At 45.5% G+C, this 21,807-nt stretch overlaps 1 pseudogene; it reads right to left on the reverse strand.

Annotated features, from left to right (window-relative positions):
* Positions 1 to 2,198, reverse strand: part of LOC105826243 — a 27,872-nt pseudogene extending 25,674 nt beyond the window's left edge.
* Between the last annotated feature and the right edge of the window lie 19,609 nt (positions 2,199 to 21,807).

A 21,807-nucleotide genomic window follows, 5' to 3' on the forward strand; every position in this document is an offset into this window, starting at 1 on the left:
GGAGGCTGAGGCAGGAGGATCGCTTGAGCCCAGGAGTTTGAGGTTGCTGTGAGCTAGGCTGATGCCACGGCACTCTAGCATGGGCAACACAGTGAGACTCTGTCTCAAAAAAAAAAAGAAAATTTTCAATTATTAATCTTTGGAGCAACTATGAGAGCACAATCTTTGTCTTCTAATTTAATTTGGTACAAAATATACCTAAAGACCAGTTATCGTTGGATTTTAATCAAATTGATGTATGTAATTGACAAATTGAGAGCATCGTAAGTACGGCTACAAAAGGGAAAAGCACGGTAAGCAGGGACAGACTAAAAAGAAGCACATCGAGAGAAGTGCGCGGTCATAAAATAACTGTGGCTTCACCATCCTGAGTGCCAGTTTCCTGGCAGATACTAAACAACCAGTCCCACAGGAATTTTCCTGAGGAATGTACAGCTGATTTGAAAATCCCTCAGTCAGAGAGCAGCCTCCACATGCCAGTTAGAAACTGGCAGACACTGCATGTCTTGGAAGGTGAGACGCTGTCTACAGACACAGCAGTTACGAAGCTCCTCAGTAGTTTCTTGTCTTTTTTGTTAGTCTTGCCGAGTCAACAGTTTGCACAATGAATGCGCTTTATTCTGTGGGTCAAATAGCGGTGATTACTGTATAAATTTGGCAGATGGTCATTCTTCCAGCTAAGAACAAGAAAACCCGAAATTTCTGATAAAACAAAGGATTTGAGTCAGCATCACCCTCTAAAGTGCAAAATTGATGGTCCGTAATCTCAGACAGCTGAAACTCCTGCAGAATAGAAGGGAGAGACTTGAAATGGGGAAATAAATGACAATCAGTGCTAGTTAATTCAGGAAAAGAGACAAGTAAACCGAGTTCAAGTAGGTAAAGTTTGTCAAAATATTCAATATGATATAGCTTTCCCCACTCTATTACATACCCTTGCTAACAAGTGTATTAAGTTGAGGCCAGCCAGGTGCAGTGGCTCATGCCTGCAATCCTAGCACTTTGGGAGGCTGAAGTGGAAGCCTTACTTTAAGCCAGGAGTTTGAGAATAGCTGAGCAAGAGCAAGACCCCATCTCTACCAAAAAAATAAAAAATTAGCTGGGTGTGGTGGCGCACGTCTGTAGTCCCAGCTGCTTGGGAGGCTGAAGCAGGAGGATCCCTTGAGCCCAGGAGTTCAAGGCTGCAGTGAGCTGTGTTTGCACCACTGCATTCCAGCCTGGGTGACAGAGTGAAACCCTATCTCAAAAAAAAAAAAAAAAAAGATCTGACATAAGAACGGTCGGACTTAGCACTGAAAGGCAGAAAATATAATGTGCTATGAAAGGGAAAAAAGAGAGGTATTGTCTATGGTTCAAGGATTCAACCAGAGATAAAACCTGTGCAACTTGAATAAAATAAAAATAAAAGGACTATCTCATGCCATGAGTGCTTGTTGGTGTCTTCTTCCTATGTGTCCCTGTGCCATGCTGTATACAGCATGAACCGGAACCAAGGCCATCCAAATGACCACGGTACATGGCATCAGAGAACATTCCTCTCCTTTTGAAAAAGGCCATTCCTGTGAGCAGTGAATCAGATCCTGCCTGATGCTGTGGTCCTGTCCGTTCCAGTTCTAACTGTTCAGCAGCTTCCTGTGATCCACCTTTGAGATTTTTGCAGCTCTTCAGGAGGAACTTCACATCATAGAGGACAGGAAGCAACAATCAAAGGATCTCAAGGAGACAGCTCTTCAGGAAAGTCAGAGTTGGTCAGGACCGCTGACAGAGGAGCACTCCCGAAGTCAGGAGCGGTTCTGCAAGGTACTGGATCTCAATTCCTTCCTCCTCATGGTTTTCAAACTGGATACAAGATGTTGTCAGTAGCTCTATAGAGTCCTGGGCATACACGGCCTCTCAAGTTTGATTTGAAATTAAACTGCCAAGTTGAAGTTCCTGGAGGGTGTTCCCCTGGCTCACTCGTAGCTGTCAGTCCCAGCTGAGTTGTCTTTAACAAGTCTACATTACATTGCCGTCGTTGGTGCTGATAGCATCGCTCCTGAGTTCTCCAAGAGGTCTCGCACCACGCCTGGAAAGTGGGTGTCCCTAGCAATGTAATTCTATTTTCAAATAACTTGACGGATTTTCTTCATTTCTTCATCCAGGTTGCAAGCCTGAACTTCACAATTTCTTTGGCTATGATCTATACTTGTTGCTGGCATGGTGAGGGGATAAGGGAATCTAGATGCCAAGAATCAAAATGTTATACTGGATTGAAGATTTGTTTCACAAAATACTTTATACTTTTTTTTTTTTTTTTTGAGACAGAGTGTCACTGTGTTGCCCAGGCTAGAGTGCCGTGGCGTCATCCTAGCTCACAGCAACCTCAAACTCCTGGGCTCAAGCGATCCTCCTGCCTCAGCCTCCCGAGTAGCTGGGACTACAGGCATGCGCCACCATGCCCGGCTAATTTTTTCTATATATTTTTAGCTGTCCAATTAATTTCTTTCTATTTTTGGTAGAGACGGGGGTCTCGCTCTTGATCAGGCTGGTTTCGAACTCCTGAGCTCAAACAATTCGCCCGCCTCGGCCTCCCAGAGAGCTAGGATTACAGGCGTGAGCCACCGCGCCTGGCCACTTTATCCTTTTTAAAAAAATTTTTTCAGGTGCCTGTACCTGAAATATATATCTTTTATTTATGTGCTTATGTCACGGACATAAGCTCCTTATACTCCTCCTCCTTGCCACCTCTATGGGGCAGGGAGGGCGTCTGTGGGGCACCTCTTCATACTATCATATTGAAAATACGATTATTTTATATAATAAGTGAATGTAAAGATTTATGTAACGGATATAATGAATTGAAGGTATGAATAGACATTTAACTATTTCATCTAAATTCCCCAAAATTTACATATTCAAATTGTTCAAATTCATTGGGAAAAATTGGAGATATCAGGGGCAGCATAAATAGTAATCACATTCGGCACTCTATTTAGAATCCTAGAAGTGAGAGGGTTTGGCAGTCATCCTGTAACTCTGTCCTTAGAGTAGGAATCCCCTCTACAAATCACAATAAGTGCTTGTCCATTCTCAACGGAAAGGTCTCCTGAGATGTGGAACCTCCTGCCCCGATCTCAGAGGTGCAGCCCAGAGCTTGGTGACTAAAAAGTTTTTCCTTACATTGAAACAAAGTGTCTTCTGCTGACTTCCACCCAGTTGCCCAATTCCGCTCTAAGTCTAATTCCTTTCCATATGACAGCCTTTTAACTATTTCAGGAAAGCTATTATGTTGCCAAGCAATCTTTTCTTTTCTAAGCTACGCGTCTCTAATTTTTTCATGTTTCTGATATATCATGGCTTCCAGATGTTTTTGGAAATTCAGAATGATTTTAGGATTACATTAGGAACTTAAAAAGGAGTTAGATGGAAACAGCTTTGGATCAGAGTGAGGACAAGAAAGCGAAAGGGAACCTGGCTCACAGTTGGAATATTTCATGTCATCTCGATTAATCCTCCCCACTGCCCAGCGAGACAGTGTTGGTGAAGACTGACTGTCCCGCAAGTGATAGAAAACCTAACTCAAGCTGGCTTACGCAAAACAAATAAAAAAATACATTAATAGGAGCTGAAGAGCCCAAGAATTTTTTTTTTTTTTTTTGAGACAGAGTCTCACTCTGTCGCCCTGGCTAGAGTGCACTGGCATCATCGTAGTTCACTACAACCTCAAATTTCTGGGCTCGAGCAACCCTCCTGCCTCAGCCTCCCAAGTAGCTGGGACTATAGGCATGCACCACCTCGCCTGGCTAATTTTTCTATTTTTAGTAGAGATGGGGTCTCACTCTTGCTCAAGCTGGTCACGAACTACTGAGCTCAAGCAATCCTCCTGCCTCAGTCTCCCAGAGTGCTAGGATTACAGGTGTGAGCCACGGCACCCCCCCAAGGAATCTGGATTTTTAACAGACACCTTGTGGGTGTATCAACCTTCAGTATAGCTTGATGCAAGAAGTTGTAGGGGCCAAAGGAAACTTCCCATTCATCCTCTGAAGGTTCACTGCAAAATCAACTCACAAAAGGCAGATTAATCGGAGAATAGGCATACAAATTTTATTAGTGTGTGATTATCTGCCCCCAACCTCCATGGGGTTCAGAAGCTTATAAACCATCCTGGCAAAAGAGGGTAAGGGACAGGGGGAGAAGAGGAATTCTATGGAGGGGAATGCTAAGGGGAAGGAATGGATCAGGGAATAGAGATTAACTTGCATGTTATCTTGCGAAGGATCCGTTCAGGTGTGGTTACATTCTTTGTCTTACAGGGAGGGGAAGAAAAGACAATTGTTTCTTTTCTTGGGTCTGGATCTTAGGCAGATAAAGGACTTCAGTTTCATCCTGCACTTTGGAAGAGATGGTGACGGAGGGAGGAAGGTCAGACAGTCAGAGAGACCGTGAGGCTTCCTCAGTTCAGCATGTCAAAGTGCCATGTTTTTGGGTGTTGGTTTCTGAGCCCCAACAAACTCAAATAATGCCAGTAGGTCCTGGTTTCTTTCCAGCTCTCAGCAATGTAATCTTCTGTATTGCCTTCATTCTCGGTCAACAATTTGGCAACCCCTGCGACTCCAGGCCACATCCTCTCCAAGTTCAAGTTCATCAGGAAAGAGCACCTGAAGTTCCAATGAAAGTCTCGTTGTATCTCACTGGCTCTGACTCCATCACATGTCTGCCTCTGAACCAGTGGTTGGGCCAGGGACATGGGTAGTCCTGTTGGCCGAGTCAGCGTCCCATGCCACCTCTGAAGCTAGGAGTGGTGGCACCACCATCCAGAATGTATGGACTACGAGTGGGGGAGGGGTGTTTCCCCAGAAGGAAATCTGGGTGCTGTTACCCAAAGAAGTAGGAATGGAACCCCAAATCAGCCATGTTCACTTATTGTTTTTTTGGTTTTTTTGTTTTTTTAAATTCTCCATTTAGAGACCAGGAAACCAAAGCTCAGAGAGAGGAAACTATTTGTTCAAGGTCACTCACTCAGAAAAAGGCAGAACTGGCATTCACGTGTACTTGCCGGCAAAGCCTTTCTTTTTCCTTTCTCCCCACGGTGTCCAAGGAAGTTCTGCGGACTGTAACTGGACCATAGCAAATGCATCTCCACCTTCTATGATTCAGTAACTCTGAGTGACAAAGTAACTAATCTTAAACCCTGGTGATTGATAAACTCTCCCGAATTGTTTGAGCTAAGCTGTGCGTTTCGTCCAGAATTCCTGGCAAAGGTGTTGGAATGGCTCCGTGATTGATCGGTGAGCTCATTGGCGTCTTCCCAGAACTCGGGGCGTGCTGCTGGGATTGGAAGCCAGTCACCCACTTCATCTTGATTTTCACTTCCTGGTACTGATCTGGTACTGTTTGTCCTGGGTCTTTGTCTCAAGCAGCCTCAACAGCATGTACACAGTCTGGCGTCCACATACCAGAGTGGATGCCGGTGCTCCAGGCATGAGACGTGCTCAGCCAGTGCACTATTTTAAGATGGAAACGTGAATGTCTCTGTCGCCACGGGCACCAGTCCCTATTATCATTCTATCATTTATCTGTCTGTCGTGAAGATATTTGAAATGCCACCTCCGATAGAGTTCAGAAAGTTAAACTATGCCCCTCATCGATAGCAGAATAAACTGTGATATAACCATGCATAAAATACGTTCATACACAGAATACCATCCAGCTGTTAAAAAGAATACATTGAAGTGACCGTTTATCAGTGTTGGTAAATCTCATAAATATAATGTTGAGCAAAAAAGCAAGTTGTAGAAGGATGCATGCAAAGTCATGGGATAGTTGGTGTAGGGCTACAAAAGAGGTAAAAATATAAACACATGCAGGGGAATTCAAGATGCTAGATCCTCGAAGTCAGAGGAAGGAGGTTCAAATGGTAAAGAGGGAACAGAGGCATCAATTTTATTTGTAATGTTTTATTTCTTAAGCTCAGTGGTGGACACAGAGATGTTTGTCATGTTACTCTCTATACTTCTTCTTCTTTTTTTTTTTTTTTTTGAGGCAGAGTCTCACTCTGTTGCCCCGGCTAGAGTGCCATGGCGTCAGCCTAGCTCACAGCAACCTCAAACTCCTGGGCTCAAGCGATCCTCCTGCCTCAGCCTCCCGAGTAGCTGGGAGTATAGGCATGCGCCACCATGCCCGGCTAATTTTTTCTATATGTTTTTAGTTGTCCAATTAATTTCTTTCTATTTTGAGTAGAGACGGGGTCTCGCTCTTGCTCAGGCTGGTTTCGAACTCCTGAGCTCAAACAATCCGCCCGCCTCTACCTCCCAGAGAGCTAGGATTATAGGCGTGAGCCACCGCGCCCGGCCTATACTTCTTCTTTTTGATAAAACATTTGATAATGAAACATATCCTCTTCCCCTCTGTCCCAGTCATGGTCAAGTTTCTACCTCTCAGATGTTGTATTGGTCAGGCATCAATGACAGACATAATCCAAACTAGCTCTCTAGCTAGTTTAGGCTAAAGGAGAATTAGTAGTGTTCACAGAATCGATCAGGAGGCTGAAGGTACCACTCTGAGCTTTCAGGAATAGCTATGAGAGCCATGAAGAATGGGAGTCAGGCACCAGGAGAACCACTGACTTTTATGAGCAGGATGCTACCAGCTGAATTGGGAAGCCACCATGGACTCCGTAGGAACGGCACTTGCCAGGAGAAACTGTGGAAGCTGCAGAAGTGTGGCCCCTCATTGCTTCCTGCTGGCTGGTGGAACCTTGGGTGCATCTGGAACCCTAGAGCCTGGAATTGTAGTTCTTAACTTTCTGGACTCTGCAATAGAGGAAGACACACTCGCGGAATGTAGGACATGGTGAGTCACTGTATTTCAGGCTCTGTATTGCTTTGTCACAGTCTCTTGCAGCTTCCATACTGGCTGGTTCTCTAACCCTTAACCCCCAGCATGGCCCCCACTCTGAATTCCCATGCCCAGCTTCCATAATAGATCGGGGTTGGCAGTCAGAAAATTCTTGGTGAAAACCAAGATGCAATTCAGTAGACACTGTTTATGCATGTAGGACACAGACACAGAATTGGGACAAATGGATTAGATCTGGAAAGATATCTGGGATCGCAGTGGACCATGGTCAGCTCGACGGTTCCAGAGGGAGGCAGTAGTGTTGAGAGGTGAGGGAGCTTGGCTCTGGACTCAGACCATCTCAGACCGTTTTTGATGGCCTCCCCTCTTGGTATGTTCTAACTCATTTAACTTCGCAGCAACGCTGGAGATGGGTCCTTTTTGTTGTTCTTATATATGAGGAAATCGTAGCTCAAACACAGTATGACTCTGTGCTCATGATCGCTACATGATGCTTCTCTTGGGATACACAAAGGGCTTAGGACAGACTACGCAGCTGGTGAGACCGAAGCAACCCTCAGCTGTTATTACCAGGTGGAGCCGGTGGAGAGAGAGGAGGGTGGGGGAGGAATAACAATATCCTGTTCAGTCAAACATGTGCTATGTGTTGTCTGGGGCCAGGGCATAGCTTGGCTGAGCCCCCTGAAGGTAGCTGTGTTATCTGTCACCGGCATGTCTCCACCTACAATGTCCCCACCTACAACGGAGGGGGCAAGGAAAGGAAGAAGAGCCTACAGCAAAAACAGTTTGATTTCTGAACAACAGGGAGACTCGTTGTCTACCAAAAAAAAAAAAAAAAAATTAGCCAGGCATGGGACACACCTGTAGTCCCAGCTACTCAGGAAGCTGAGGCAGGAGGATCACTTGAGCCCAGGAGTTTGAGGTTGCAGTGAGCTATGATGACACCTCTGCACACTAGCTCCAGCAGCAGAGGGAGATCCCCGTTCCACCCCCCAAAAAGAAAAATAGCAGTAGATAGATATGCAAAAAGTATTTACTCAGCCTTCAGATAATGAATGCTTGGTGAATACATGCATGAGAGGACAAGGGGGGCCAGGGTTCTGAGCCCCCAGCCCCCATGACTTCCATACCCAGCAAGCAGGCCAGCCACATAATTTGCAGGGCTCAGTGCAAATGGAAAATGTGGACCCCACATCAAAAGCTTATTAAGAATTTCAAGATAGTGACAGCAGAACATTAAACCAAGTGCGAGGGCTTTTTAAGCATGGGATCCTGTGTAACGGGGCAGGTCACTCATACCTGAAGCTGGCCTGCCACTAGGAGAGACTCCCCAAGTAGGAGAGAACTCTATGTGCTGGACGATGGCTGCTCTCCTGGAATCCCTTTTTCATTCTGAGAAGCTGGCTAAATAGGGTGACAGGAGATTCTGTGGACTATCACTTATATGAAGTTCAATGAGCTTCCTATTGCCCATCTTCTAAGTATTTATCCGGCATTTTCTCAGTGTGGGGAGCACTGAGAAAGACATAGTTTCCATATTCTTTGAGATGTTCACTATCTAGTGATGGGGATAGTTTTGCAAGCAAACAATTAAAATACCATGCAACCCCAAGTGCAAGGGAGGTATGTAAAGAGTACATTCGGGAGAGGGGCCCCAAGTTGGCCCGAGGAAGGCAAGAAAATGTCCTCGATGGACCATTACAAAGAGAGTGGACTTTGTACACAGTGAGGAGACACGGTTCCAATTTGTGCTTTAGAAAGTCATGCTGGCACTGGGTGGAAGCAGGCCAGGCTTGTGCCAAGGAGCCCAGTCATGGGACTGCTCACTGCTCTGGTGGGACACAGCCAGGTCCTGATCTACAGCAGTAGTGCCTGGCCTAGAGAGGAGAGGTGGATTCAAGAGTTAATTCAGGCCAGGCATGGTGGCTCACGCCTGTAATCCCAGCACATTGCGAGGCCGAGGTGGGAAGATCACTTAAGGCCAGGAGTTCAAGACCACCCTGGGCAACATAGGAAGGCCCCATCCCTACAAAAAACAAAACAATTATCCAGGGATGGTGATGTGCACCCATAGCCCCAGCTACTTGGGAGGCTGAGGCAGGAGGATCGCTTGAGCTCAGGAGTTTGAGGTCGCAGTGAGCTATGATGCTACTGCACTCCAGCCCAGGTGACAGAGTGAGACCCTGTCTCCAAAAAAAAAAAAAAAAAAGAGTTACACCAGAGATGGAATCAACTTGGTTTGGTGATTGATTGGATGAGGTGGAGATGGGTGGGTATTAAAGTTAAAACAGATTCTAAGATGACTAATTGGCTGCTAAGTTTGGGCAGATACATGGATGCAAGAAGAAAGCCAGTTTGGGGGAAAGATTAGGCACATTACTAGTAATTTTATATACTAATAAAGACATTGGGAGAACTACAAAGCACTAAATGCTTTTCTATTTTCCCCACTGTACCTCCTTCTCCCCCCTTCAGCCTGCCCCAATCACCACGCCCAGATAAAAACACAAAAGAATCACCAGGTTTTTTAGTAGAAATATGGCAGAGTTGGAAAACTAGGCCATGGGATAAAGTGAATAGAACGGTTATTCTACCTCTGAAGCAATCAAAACAGTACTACTCGGGTAAAGGAAATTTAGAGCTGATGATTGTTTCCAGTTCTGTAATCAAGGACAATCATTCTAATACAAATATATTTTTTAAAAATAAAAACAATTTCCGTAGGTTTTATCACCAGACTATTTAGTAACTTATTTATTTACACCTTTAATAGACTGAACTCAGGTCCTTAAATTAAATGGAGTGAGGGGATGGTGGGGAAAGAGGATCTTTCTAAAGTTCAGCTAAATCTTTCCATTTGAAAAATAACCTTAATGGTTTAATTGCTTAATAGTCACCTTGTGTACACAACACAGATCCTTGAAATGATTAACAGGAGGAAAAGAAGGGTGGCAGCCCATAACATTCTCCTTATTTAGACGCATCTGGAGCAGACTTTATAATGTAGTCTTAAAATAGCTGCCAGTCAGATTCCGATCTCAGGAGCTAAACATGGAAGCCCAGCCACATCCCCTGAGCAGCAATTAGCATTAAGCGACACTGTGTCCATCTCTCATTTCACACTTTATAAGCCCCTTAGTTCCGCCTCAGCAGTAATGGAGGGAAACTATTCAGATATTCATATATGCCAGATCACACCAGGTACCCTTGGGGGGGAAATATTTCTTTGGTAGAACCTGGCAAGGGAATTCTTGTCTGTTGAAGTACATGCCAGTTTTCAAGGTACCCAGCGCTGGTCTTAAAGCAAGACCTTTTCTTCCCTTCAGAGAAGACTCCGACACATTGGGTCACCACCTCTGAAGCCACGTGCTTGGCTTGGCTTGGCTTTGGGAGACAGGCAAGGGGAGCTGCAATGTCCGAGGCTCCTGTTCTCAGAGCTGGCTGCTTCCTGCAGGAGGGTGCGGCTGTAGCAGTTGGAAGGAGAGATGGAGAGGGATTTTCCCATCGACCGGTTAAATGATGTGGTCACACACTTTTCATACGGGTACTTGCTCAGCGACTTTGGTTTTTGAGTCCTTCCATGGCAAGTTTGGGCAGCTGGGAGGATGAATTACACAATGAGCCCTGATGATTAGGTCCTCTCTTCTCTCTGCCTTGGGGACATCAGCTTTTGTCAGAGGCCAGCTGTCACCTGGAGCTTGTGTCCCCTCCTGGGGTCACAGGGTCTGAGCTGACTTAAGGAACTTCATCTGTGAGAACTGCTGTTACTGTTTCTTAGAGGAACCCACCTCTGTGTTTGGAACCAGTCATACACGACTCCTCTCTAGGACAATAGTTGAGACAGAAATGTTTCCATTTGTGACAGGCCCTCCTCTAGAGGTTGAAGAATGGCCAAATTGATTTAGGTTCTAAAAACTTAATGAAGCATCTTCTTAAATGGGATTATTCACATTCCTGTGGCATGTGAAGCAAAACTGGAATCTGCTCCAACATTTTTGTTGGAAGCAGGTGGAAGTTTTATAACCAGCCTTTAGAGGAAGATGCCAGAGGTTCATACGGACAAAGAAGAAAGCTTGCTGAGAGACTCAGCAGTCGAAGGGTATGAATGGGGTCGCAGATTGTCCTTGGGAGCCAGGGTGGGACAGTCGCTGGTTTTGGAGGCATCACTGAGAGGCTGCTTGTCACACAGCTTTGTGTCAAAGTGTCAGACCATGAAAAACCTCCACGCTATGTAACTTTCGGATGACTGGACGTAGAGCAAAACAGGGCTAAAACAGCTTCAACCCTTCTGTGAATTAGTGAACTCATTGTTTGGTTATCAACTCTTTTGTATGGGGGCAGAGCCCTCGATTGCTAAACCAGGGAGAATAGACTGCCTTCTCCGCTCAGAGCCCTTAACACATTGCTGACATATTCTCTGGGTGCTACTTGGACATCCTCCAGATTGGCTGCAGGATGTGTTAATCCAGGTACTGCAAAAACTTCCTTCTAGAAACCAGGACTCTTGAGTTTACTGAAGTATCTTTCCTGTAAAGGGATGTGATTTGTTTTCTTCTCCCCAGCTCAGGGAAGCTGTCAATGGCTCTCTGAGGCAAGGAGGCTTCCAGCCGGGAAAAGGCACCTCAGGGATCCAGGAGAGTGAGATGAAAATGCAGAAAGTGGGGAAGAAATGACCTTAAGTGTCCTTCCTCAGTGAGGTCTTTCACAACCACCCAAGGCAATCCATGCCCCACCTTGGCACTGTCTACCATGTCATTCTGGTGTATTTCCATATATATCACAACACTTACTGCTATCTAAAATCATTTTGTTTATTTAAGTATTTCCATGCTTACTCTCTTGTCTCCATCTAGAAAGTAAACTCCAAGGATCTCGTCTGTCTTGTTGACCCCTCTATCCGCAGCACCTAGGGCAGTGCCTGTTCCACAGTAGGTGCTCAATAAATATTTGTCAAAGGAAGGAATGAATGGATGTGTGAGTGTACTGAGTCTACAGAGCCCCATGCTTTTTCTTGTTGCTGTTAATTTAGACATTTGGGTTAGAAACTCACTAAAAAGAATTGTGTAGTTTCCATCTGCAGATAGAAGATACTAGAAAATTAAATCTACTCTGAATGACTTAGGAACATCATTATGAACAGTGGTTACCCTCCTGGGCTATCATCCACTCCTGTGAGCCCATAAATGTTTTTTGTTTTTTTTTTACTTCTACCCAAACCACAGTGATTGTTGAATTCTTGGCTCTCTCTGCCTTTTATGGCTTTTCCGTCTTCGTTTTGGCTGGGCTTTCAGCTCTTTCTTTCTACCATGGAAGCACCTGCAATAGCTATTTCCCTACTGTTCACGTATAACTTTGATGGAAACTGCAGGGTTGAGCTTGTGAGAAATGAATATAAAGCACAAGTGAATAGGACCCACCTGAGAAGCGAGGGAATCTCTTGGCAATGTATGTGAGTGTGAAAGTGTCCTTCATGGCATTTATTTAATTTTTTTTAAAAAATGGGGGGGAGGGGCGCTTTAGTTCATGGAGGATAAGTTAGGAATATTTTGGTTGTAATAAACAGAAACTGATTTGGGTTGTCACAAGAAAAGGGAAGATTTTTTCGGACCCCTGCGGAAGAGCTCGTAGAAGGGAAAGGATTCTATGTCTCCAAGGAACTTACCGCCGTCCACACAGGAAAGGAGATGCAACAATAGAAGAGACATGGTTCTTTCTGCTGAGTCTCCACGCTGCTTGTGCAGACTCCGAATGACACAGGGATTCTGAGAAAGGAGGTCCCTCCCCACTGAGGAGGCCGCAGCAGGCTTTAAAGAAAAGTTAAGTGGGATTTGGAGCCTCAGGGGGCTTATAGTTCATCTGGGTGGAGAAGAGTAGGGGCAGGGACGGTCAAGGCTTGGGAAACAGCACCGGGAAAAGGATGATAGCGGGACCCCTGTGACATGTCTAAGGGCAAATATGTAAACCAGACTGTCTGCAGTGGAAGTTTCCAGAAGGGAAGTAGTGGGAGGCAGAGATGGAAAGGTGGCTCAGGCCAGCTTGGATGGGGCTTTGCATGGCAGGCTAAGGACCTGGGGTGCCATCCACAGCTGAGCAATGGCCTGGCAGGACAGAGCAGAAGCCGATCAGCAATGTTTAATCAATACGTACTTACGTTGTCTTCTACGGGTGGAGCACTCATACCTGAACCTTGAAGGTGTGACTTGCCTTCCTTATCTCTCAAAGTGACCACAGGCAGGTCTGCCGTGACTTCTTTCCCAGAATCCCACGCTTGTGTTTTGAAACCTGTCACCCAATTTGGAATGTAACTAAATCCTATATCCAAGAAAGTGAGCTTGGCCTTGAAGGCAATTTTTGCCCTTTCACGTAAGCCAATTATTCCACATAGTAAAAATGATAATAATGGCTAAAATTGTTGAACTTCAGCTATATGCCAGCCACTATTCTAATAGCTTAGGTATATTTATTTAATCCTCTTTTATGTTGTTATACTTTCTGTTTTTTTTGTTTTTGTTTTTTCTAGAGACAAGGACCCACTCTGTTGCCCAGGCTGAAGCACAGTGGCAGGATCATTGCTCACTGAAGCCTGGAACTCCTGGGCTCAAGCGATCCTCCTGCCTCAGCCTCCAAAGTAGCTGGGACTACAGGTGCACACCACCATGCCCAGATAATTTTTTAAATTTATTTTTTGTAAAGATGGGGTCTCGCTGTGTTGCTCAGGCTGATCTTGAACTCCTGGCCTCAACATGTTAAAGGACAAATGTTCTAATTCTTAGTGGCCTTCACTTTCTATTTGAACATTTGTCCTTTAATATGTTGACTCTTGACCCAAAAATGTGCATGTATCATTCAAGGGCCAAGTTTTGAGTGCTTTTGCACTGTGCTAGGTGCTGGGGATACAACAATGAGTGGCACAGACATGGTTCTTTGTATACTTGTCATATGTTTCTACAATGAAATAAGATATTTTATGAGATAATGCTTATCACGATGCCCGAAAGCTAGGATATAATCAATGTTGGCGGAATGAATAAGTGATTAAATGAATGAATGAAAATGGTAAAACTAGCATTTCTTTTTTTCTTTCTTTCTTTACCTCTAAGCCTTAGTAAGTCCATTAAAAAACTAACAATTTCTATGATGGCTTAGTAGGGGAGCTCAGAAATCCCCTCATTCAGTGTTTCCCAATTTTCTATCATTTGCATACCATCATCATGATTTTTGACATATACACCAGCTAGATTACTGTCATTTATTGAATATTCATTCTTAAATCCTAATCATTTATTTTTTGTCTAAAAAATTTATTTGAAATGAAAATGTACCTTTACTGGGACAAATGGAAAATCACTATCACTGCTATTAAATAGAAACAACCCTGAAAATATATATAGTGGAAAAAAATAAGACAGTGATGTTATTTAATTCTAGCCATGTATTTCTGCTTGGGGAAGATTCTGAGCCTATGGCCTCCTTTCTATTGCTCACAAAGGGAACTTAGCAAGTGTTAGAAAAATGTTAGTACCCAGCTGAGATTTTCTTTAGTACAAAATACATACACTGACAAAATGCCACTTGGAATTCAAGGAATCTTTCAATGAAGGTATTTTTTATTAAATTCACAATAACTACATAGCTTTGAAAAATAGCAATGGTTAGTTATGCAAGAAGTATTCATTCGGTCCTCAGGAAATGAATGTTTGGTGAATAGATGCATTAGAGGACAGGGACTTGGTCTTATTACAGCTGTGTATTGGTCTGCAAGGGCTGCCAAACAAAAGATCACAGACTGGGTGGTTTAAATAACAGAAATTTCTTTTCTCCCAGTTCTGCAGGCTGGAAGTCTGAGATCAAGGTGTTGGCGAGGTTGATTTCTTCTGAGACCATTTTCCTTGGCTTGTAGATGGCCGTCTTCTCCCTGTGTCCTCACATGATCCTCCCTCTGTCTCTTTGCCCAAATTTCCTTTTACTACAAAGACACCAGTCATATTGGAGTAGGGCCTACCCTTATGACCTCATTTTAACTTAATTGTCTCTTTAAAGATCCACCAACTACAGCCACATTCTGAGCTACTAGGGGTTAGGGCTTCAATGTGAGAGTTTTGAGTGGACACAATTCAACCTATAACAAGCTGTCTCCTTCCTAACACCCAGAACAATGCTTGGCACATAGTAGGTGCTCGATAAATGCTTGTTGAATGAGTGAATGGGAGAATGAGTGGATGACCCTGCAGCCCCCATCGGGGTTCATGATATCAGATGGTTCTACTAGTTTATTTTTTAATCTTTTCAGAAATTCTTTTTATGTTTGCTTATGAGTAATATATAGTGTGCTTGGATTGTCTTAACAAAATACCACAGACTCATAGATTAGGCGACTTAAACAACAGAACTTTATTTTCTCACAGTTGTGGAGGGTAGAAGTCCATGACCAAGCTGCTGGCACATTCGGTTTCTGGTGAGGGCTCTCTTCCTGGTTTGCAGGAGGCTATCTCCTCGCTGTGCTCAGGGGAGCTTCCCTGGGCACTCCATGGTGTCTCTTCCTATAAGAACACTACTCTTGGCTGGGCACCGTGGCTCACGCCTGTAATCCTAGCACTCTGGGAGGCAGAGGCAGGTGGATCGTTTGAGCTCAGGAGTTGGAGACCAGCCTGAGCAAGAGCGAGACCCCGTCTCTACTAAAAATGGAAAGAAATTATCTGGACGACTAAAAATATATATAGAGAAAAAATTAGCCAGGCAGGGTGGTGCATGCCTGTAGTCCCAGCTACTCGGGAGGCTGAGGCAGGAGGATCGCTTGAGCCCAGGAGTTTGAGGTTGCTGCGAGCTAGGCTGACGCCACGGCACTCTAGCCAGGGCAACAGAGCCAGACTCTGTCTAAAAAAAAAAAAAAAAAAAAAAATTAGTATAACTACATTGGAAACGGAAATGTCTCAGGAGTTTTGCAGAGCTTTGCCCCAAAGACAGTCCCACTGTGGGTTAAGACTTCCGTATAAGAATTTTAGGGGGACACAAACATTTAGTCCATAGTGACTAGCTTGATTGTCCACAAAGAAATCTATTCCTGGTGAGTTCACAGAAGTACAAAGGACCTGCTCTGCCCATTATAGATTTATTTATTAATTCATTCATTCCATGAGTGTATATCTAGGTGGGAAGGGGAATTGGTCTTAGATTCTTTCTCTGACCTCGTCCCTTTGGTTTTACCTCTGATTAGGTCCTAAGTCTCCATCTTCATCAAATACGCAGGAGAACCTGTCAGATTACCTGCACGTCTGACCTGGATCAGGCCTTATGGATTCCAGGAGGTCCCAAACCTGCCCAACCCTAGAGGAACATTAGAATCACCTGGAAAGCTTTTAAAAAACATTCCATTATCCAAGCCTCAGCCCAAACCCATTGAATTGCAATCTCCAGGGGACAGATTTTATCATCCTCCCCACATGAGCCCATTGTGCAGCAAGCACTAAGAAACTCCATGCCCTCTGGAGAATAAGCAGATCATGAGATTGTAAATTCCAGGGGTGCCCACACTTGCTTCAGTCTCTAAAGGTGCTGCCTTTCTGCTTCCACCATCCTTCCCAACTCTCCTTTTCCCCACATGGAGACATGCTTGTCCATCCATTCAACAAGACTCATTGGGTACCAATGTGATAGCTATTGGAAGAAATACATAAATATGACATGGTCTTTCTTGTTGAAAAAAAAGAGCTTCTTGTCTTGGAGGAAAACCAGAGGTACAAGTATTTGCTGAGCGTAATGCTATTCATTCTTGTGTTCATTCACTCATTAGCTATTTTTTGATTGTCTATTATGTACCAGGCTAGTTGCTGGGGACACAGGTGCCCATCCCCAGGGGCTGGGGGAAAGAGAGGCAGAGCAGTTGTAAGACGTGGTGTGTTTATGGTAGAGAAGGGCAGGGTACTCTAGGGGCACACACCAAGGGACTGAAGGGAAGAGGGAGCATTTCCCTGAACTGATATTGAAGTCGAGATCTCAAAGATGAAAAAGAGTCACCCAGACCAGCATAGCCCTCATAAGAGCAGAAATCATGTTCGTCTTGTACCCCCAAGTGCCCAGCTCACAGGAGGGGCTCAACAAGTGTTTGCTAATGAACTGTAGGACAGGGAAGTCTGCACACTGGAGAAACAAAGAGGAAAGTTTACTATAACAGAAGCAAGGAATGTCAGAGGGAAAATCTCGAGGTGGTGACAGGAGGGGTAGGCAAGGCCTAGATCAAGGAGTCTTATAAACTTTAAAAAGAAGTCTGGTTTTTACGTTGGGGTCAAGGGGGAGCCACTGAAGATTAGGAAGCCTGGCCAGATTCATGTTTTAGAAGCGTTGTGTTGGTTCTGGAATTGGACTGGAGACCACCAGCTGGGTGTTGGTTGTCTGCTCTAGGGATTGGAGAGACGAGGATTATCCAGGTAGAATAGATTGGGTGTAGTGGTTGACTGATTAGATTCGGGGTGAGGTAGGAAGCCGCGGCGACCCCTGCATGGCTGGTTCAGGAAGACTGGAGGATGGCCACGCCATTCACTAGAGCAGAAGGCACTGGAGGCAGAGCAGGCATGGGGTAAAGACGCCGTGTCTGTCTTAAGCCCTGCTGGGTTTGGGGTGCCCAAGGGCCATCGAAGTGGAGATGCCCGACAGGCAGCTGGGTGGCTGTGCTGGGAGCCCAGGGGAGAGGCCTGGGCTCAAGGCAGAGCTGTAGGAGGACTCTGCACTGTTGAAGAGGTGACAATTCAAGCCTTAGGAGTGGTCAATTCACAGGGAGGATTGTGTAAAGGGAGAAAGCTGAGTTATTTCCCAGTTTGCAGTGGCCGTAGCTGCAGTCTATTAGCTCCCATTACAGCGGAGGCCTGCGCAGCCCGTGCTGCACACATGGGGTGCAACCTGAGTCACAAAGTGACTTTTTGAGTTTGTCAAATCTTTTGATGAACACGAATGATAGCCGCCATTTCCTGACAACTGAGTATGTGTGAGGTACCCTGGCATGTATTAGCTGTGTGGCTTTAGGGAAATTACTTAGCTTTTTTGTTCCTCAAATTCCTAACCTTTAAAATGGGGCAAAAATTATTTACTTAAACGGTTGTTGTGAGGACTGAATGAGTTACTTAACTACACGTGGGCTCCTGGAACAGTTCACAGAACATTGTAAGCACTAACATTTGCTCTTCCTCATCTTTATTACTGTTGTTGCTGTTTTATCCTTGGAGTTAGTAGCATCGTTTGCCCCTCTGAAAGGCTTAGAGAGGTCAAATAACTTGTCCAGACTCCACTCCTAACTCCTGATTGCATGAAATAAAAATCCACGGGCTCTTGCTTAACGGGACGTAGCCAGGGCTACCTCACGGAACCCGGGCACCTGGTGTAACTCCATGTATCAGTCAGGGCCTCTTAGTTGCAAGTAAGAGAAACCAACTCTGGTTTTGCTAAAACAAAAGGAAACTTAAAGCAGAAGGAAGGGGGCAGAGAAGGCTGAAGGCTGTTGGCAGATGGGGCAGGGCCCAAGGCAGCCTGGAGGGACAGGTAAGAGGTCCACAGGGACAGCCTGGGCAGGCAGCCACCACTGCAGCTGCTGGGGTGAGTGGCCCCTTCAGTCCCTTGCCCATGAATCATGACCTGGGATAGACCAGCTCAAGACACGTGCCTATTTATGACAGTCCTGGGGTGGGGGTAGGCAGAAGAATCTGGCTCCCCCCAAAATACTGAAAGACAGATACCTGGAATGACCCCTCCCTGAAAGACAGCTCACTGTGTTAGTCCATTTAGGCAGCTATAGCAAAATGCCATAGGCTCATAAACAACAGAAACTTTTTTCTCACAGTTCTGGAAGCTGGAAAGTCCAAGATCAAGGCACAGGCACATTCGGCGCCTGGTGACGCTGAATTCCTGGTTCATAGACAGCACCCTGTCCCTGTGTCCTCACAGGAGGGAAGGGTGCATGAGCTCCCTTGGGCCTGTTTTATAAGGACATTCATCCCATTTATGGTGGCTCTGCCCTCATGACCTAATCGCCTCCCAAAGGCCCCACCTCCCGAAACCATCACCTGGGGAGTCAGGATTTGAACATGTGACTCTGGGGGGATGTACACATGCAGACCACAGCCTACACAGGGGAAACCGGGGCCGGCTTTGGAAGGTGGTGGGTTGTGGATGGCCAAAGACACACACACTTGCACCATAGCAGGCCTTGACCTTGGATAGACCAGGGATGGGAAAGCCCACAGGACTGTCTCCAAGGCCCATTTTTAACCCTCTTTGTATTTCTGCTTCATTCTTCTCTTTCTTTTTTCTGAAAACTGCGTTTCTCTGCATCCTAGATCATAGGGTAGAAAAGGCCTTAGGATTTCTTGACTGGTCCAGCCACAGGGGGACCGAAATCTCTTAGTGTGATTTCAAAGTTCCAGGCAAGGGACTCATTGTCCAGCTTAGGTCAGGTATCACTTTTTGGTCTAATCAGTCAGGGGCGGAGACGATCTGAACCCTCTACCAATTGGATTGAGGGAAGGGGGCACTTTGCAGGACAGGGTCAGAGACTTCTCATAGGGCATGAACCCCAGTCTCTGGGATTTTAAGTCCCTGCATGGACTAAGCTGCCTCTCAGTAGTGGTTCAATGTTGTGAAGTCTCTACATCAATCTCGGGGGGCACGTTTAGCCTGGGGTCACCCCCAGTATCAAGGGTCTTCAGAGACTCTAGTAGCTCAGCAGGTCAAAGTCATTGTCAGGCAAGAGGCAGGAGTGATTATCGCTGGTCAAGGCAACCCAGGAGATGTTGGAGGAGGAGGGTGGGAGAGGGAGGCAGTGTGTGCAGAATTTGGGGCCGTGTGTTCTGTGGGAAGAGGCACAAAAGGAAGGAACGTCCAGTTCGCTGCTGTCAGAGAGTGGGGCCCTCACACTGCCAGTTAGCTGGGGCTCCAGCTCGTGGGATTTGAGGCTGAATCCAGGGAAGGAGGAGAGAATAGGAGGACAAGCCTGGAATTGGGATGTTGGGCTTAGGAGGGGACCCAGGGAACATCAGTCCCCATTTGGCAGCTTCAGAGGTTGAGTGTTGTGAAGCTTTACCCGATGTCCCCAATTGGTGGCAGAGCTGGAACCCGCACTCAGGTCTCTGGATGCTTCATTTGGGCACTCCCCAGCCCATCGAACCGTACCCCGTGCTTCATTTTTAGAACAATGTTTTATTCTGAGTTTCGTGACCCAACAAGGAGGGAGGACGTGAGCTTCTTTCAGAATGGCTGTGGGTTTGGTGTAGCCTTGGATTCCACAGTTAATCCCCAATGTGAGCTGCTGGCTGTGATATCCCTGTTTTCCCCTCCAATGGACCGAGAGAGGATTAAGGGTCCGTTGGTCAGGCCGGTTATCCCTCCTCAGCACATTGTTGGGAACTGTCCTGTGAAGATTGTTCTTGGGTCTGAACCATTTGGGCCCCAAGGAAAACCTTCTAGTTCGGGTGTTGCTCCAGGCCTAGCCGAGATTAACGCAGTCATAATCCGGGGAATCTGGAATGCGAGTCGAAGGGGTGAAGTAACCCTGGGGAGGCTGGCTCACCTCAGCAGCCAGGGAAGCCCATTCTGGGGGCCCCGCCAAGATTTTGCTGAAACCAAACGCATTTTGGGTCTAATTCACTCCAGGGTTCTCCTGAAGATAATTCGTAAGTCCTTCTTTTCTCTTTTTACGTTTGGAATCTGTTAGCATTTATTTTTGAATAGGTAATACACGTATTCAGATGGCTGCAAGTTCAAAAGTGCAAAAGGGTGTGTAGTAAAAATCCCCCCTCCCAGCCCACGTTCCCCAGAGCAGCCTCGTTATCACTTGAGAGTAGCCGGTGGTAACTGGTTAAGTTTTTGCCAAACTTCCTCGTGGGGAGGACCTGCCTGATGAACACAAGTCGATGGTGCGAGGAATTTTCTGTAAGATAAACTGCTAGCTGGAGTTAGTGCTCCTGGATCCCGGCCACAATGGGCACGGTTCAGAGCCGCCCAGGGGCAATGGGCAGAGCACCAGCTCTGAGTGCAGATGTCCCATCCCGCCCGGCTCTCGTTCTTTCCGGGATCCCAGGCAAGCCCTGGGCTCTCTCTGAGTGGCCTCATCTGCAAAGCAGGACGGAGGAGTGAAAGAGCGTCCTTTGCAAACTGGTTGAGAGGATTACTTGGGACCACGCACGTTCCTGGCCCCATTGCATTGCACACATAATTCTTCTTTTAAAAAAATTTTATTATGAATATTAGTTTTGATTGATATATCATAATTTACCTATTTTGATTTATCATAATATGTAATAATTATATTATATGTAAAATAAATTATATGTAAATAATTATATACATTTATAGGGTACAGTATGAAGTTTTGATATATGTATACAATGTGGCACAATTAATTCAACCTAATTAGCATATCGATCACCTCACTTACCTATCAGTTTTATGGTGCGACATTTGAAATTTACTTATTTTGAAATATATAATACATCTTTATTGACTGTAGTCACTCTGCTGTGCAATCGATCTCAAAACCTACTCCTCCTGTCTGTCTGAAACTTTGTATCCTTTGATAACAACTCTCCACTCTCTCCCTCCCCCACCCGCCATGTCTAGCTCTAGTCCCCGTTTCTAGGAGTTCAACTTTATCAGATTCCACACATGAGTGAGATCGTGCAGTCTTTTTCTTTCTGTGACTGGCTTATTACTTAGTGTAATGTCCTCCAGATTCATCCATGTTGTTGAAAATGACAGGATTTACCCCTTTATAAAGGCTAAATGGTTTTCCATTGTGTATCTATACCACGTTGTCTTTATTCATCTACTTTCGTTAGTTTGTTTGTTTTACACACAGGGTCTCACTCTGTCACCGGGCTGGAGTGCAGTGGCGTGATCATAGCTCACCGCAACCTCGAACGCCTGGGCTGAAGCGATCCTCCCACCTCAGCCTCCCGAGTGGCTTTGACTGATGTGTGCACCATAGGC

Source organism: Propithecus coquereli, unplaced genomic scaffold (genome assembly GCF_000956105.1).
Source record: "Propithecus coquereli isolate 6110/MARCELLA unplaced genomic scaffold, Pcoq_1.0 Scaffold87, whole genome shotgun sequence".
In the NCBI taxonomy this organism is placed as follows: Eukaryota; Metazoa; Chordata; class Mammalia; order Primates; family Indriidae; genus Propithecus; species Propithecus coquereli.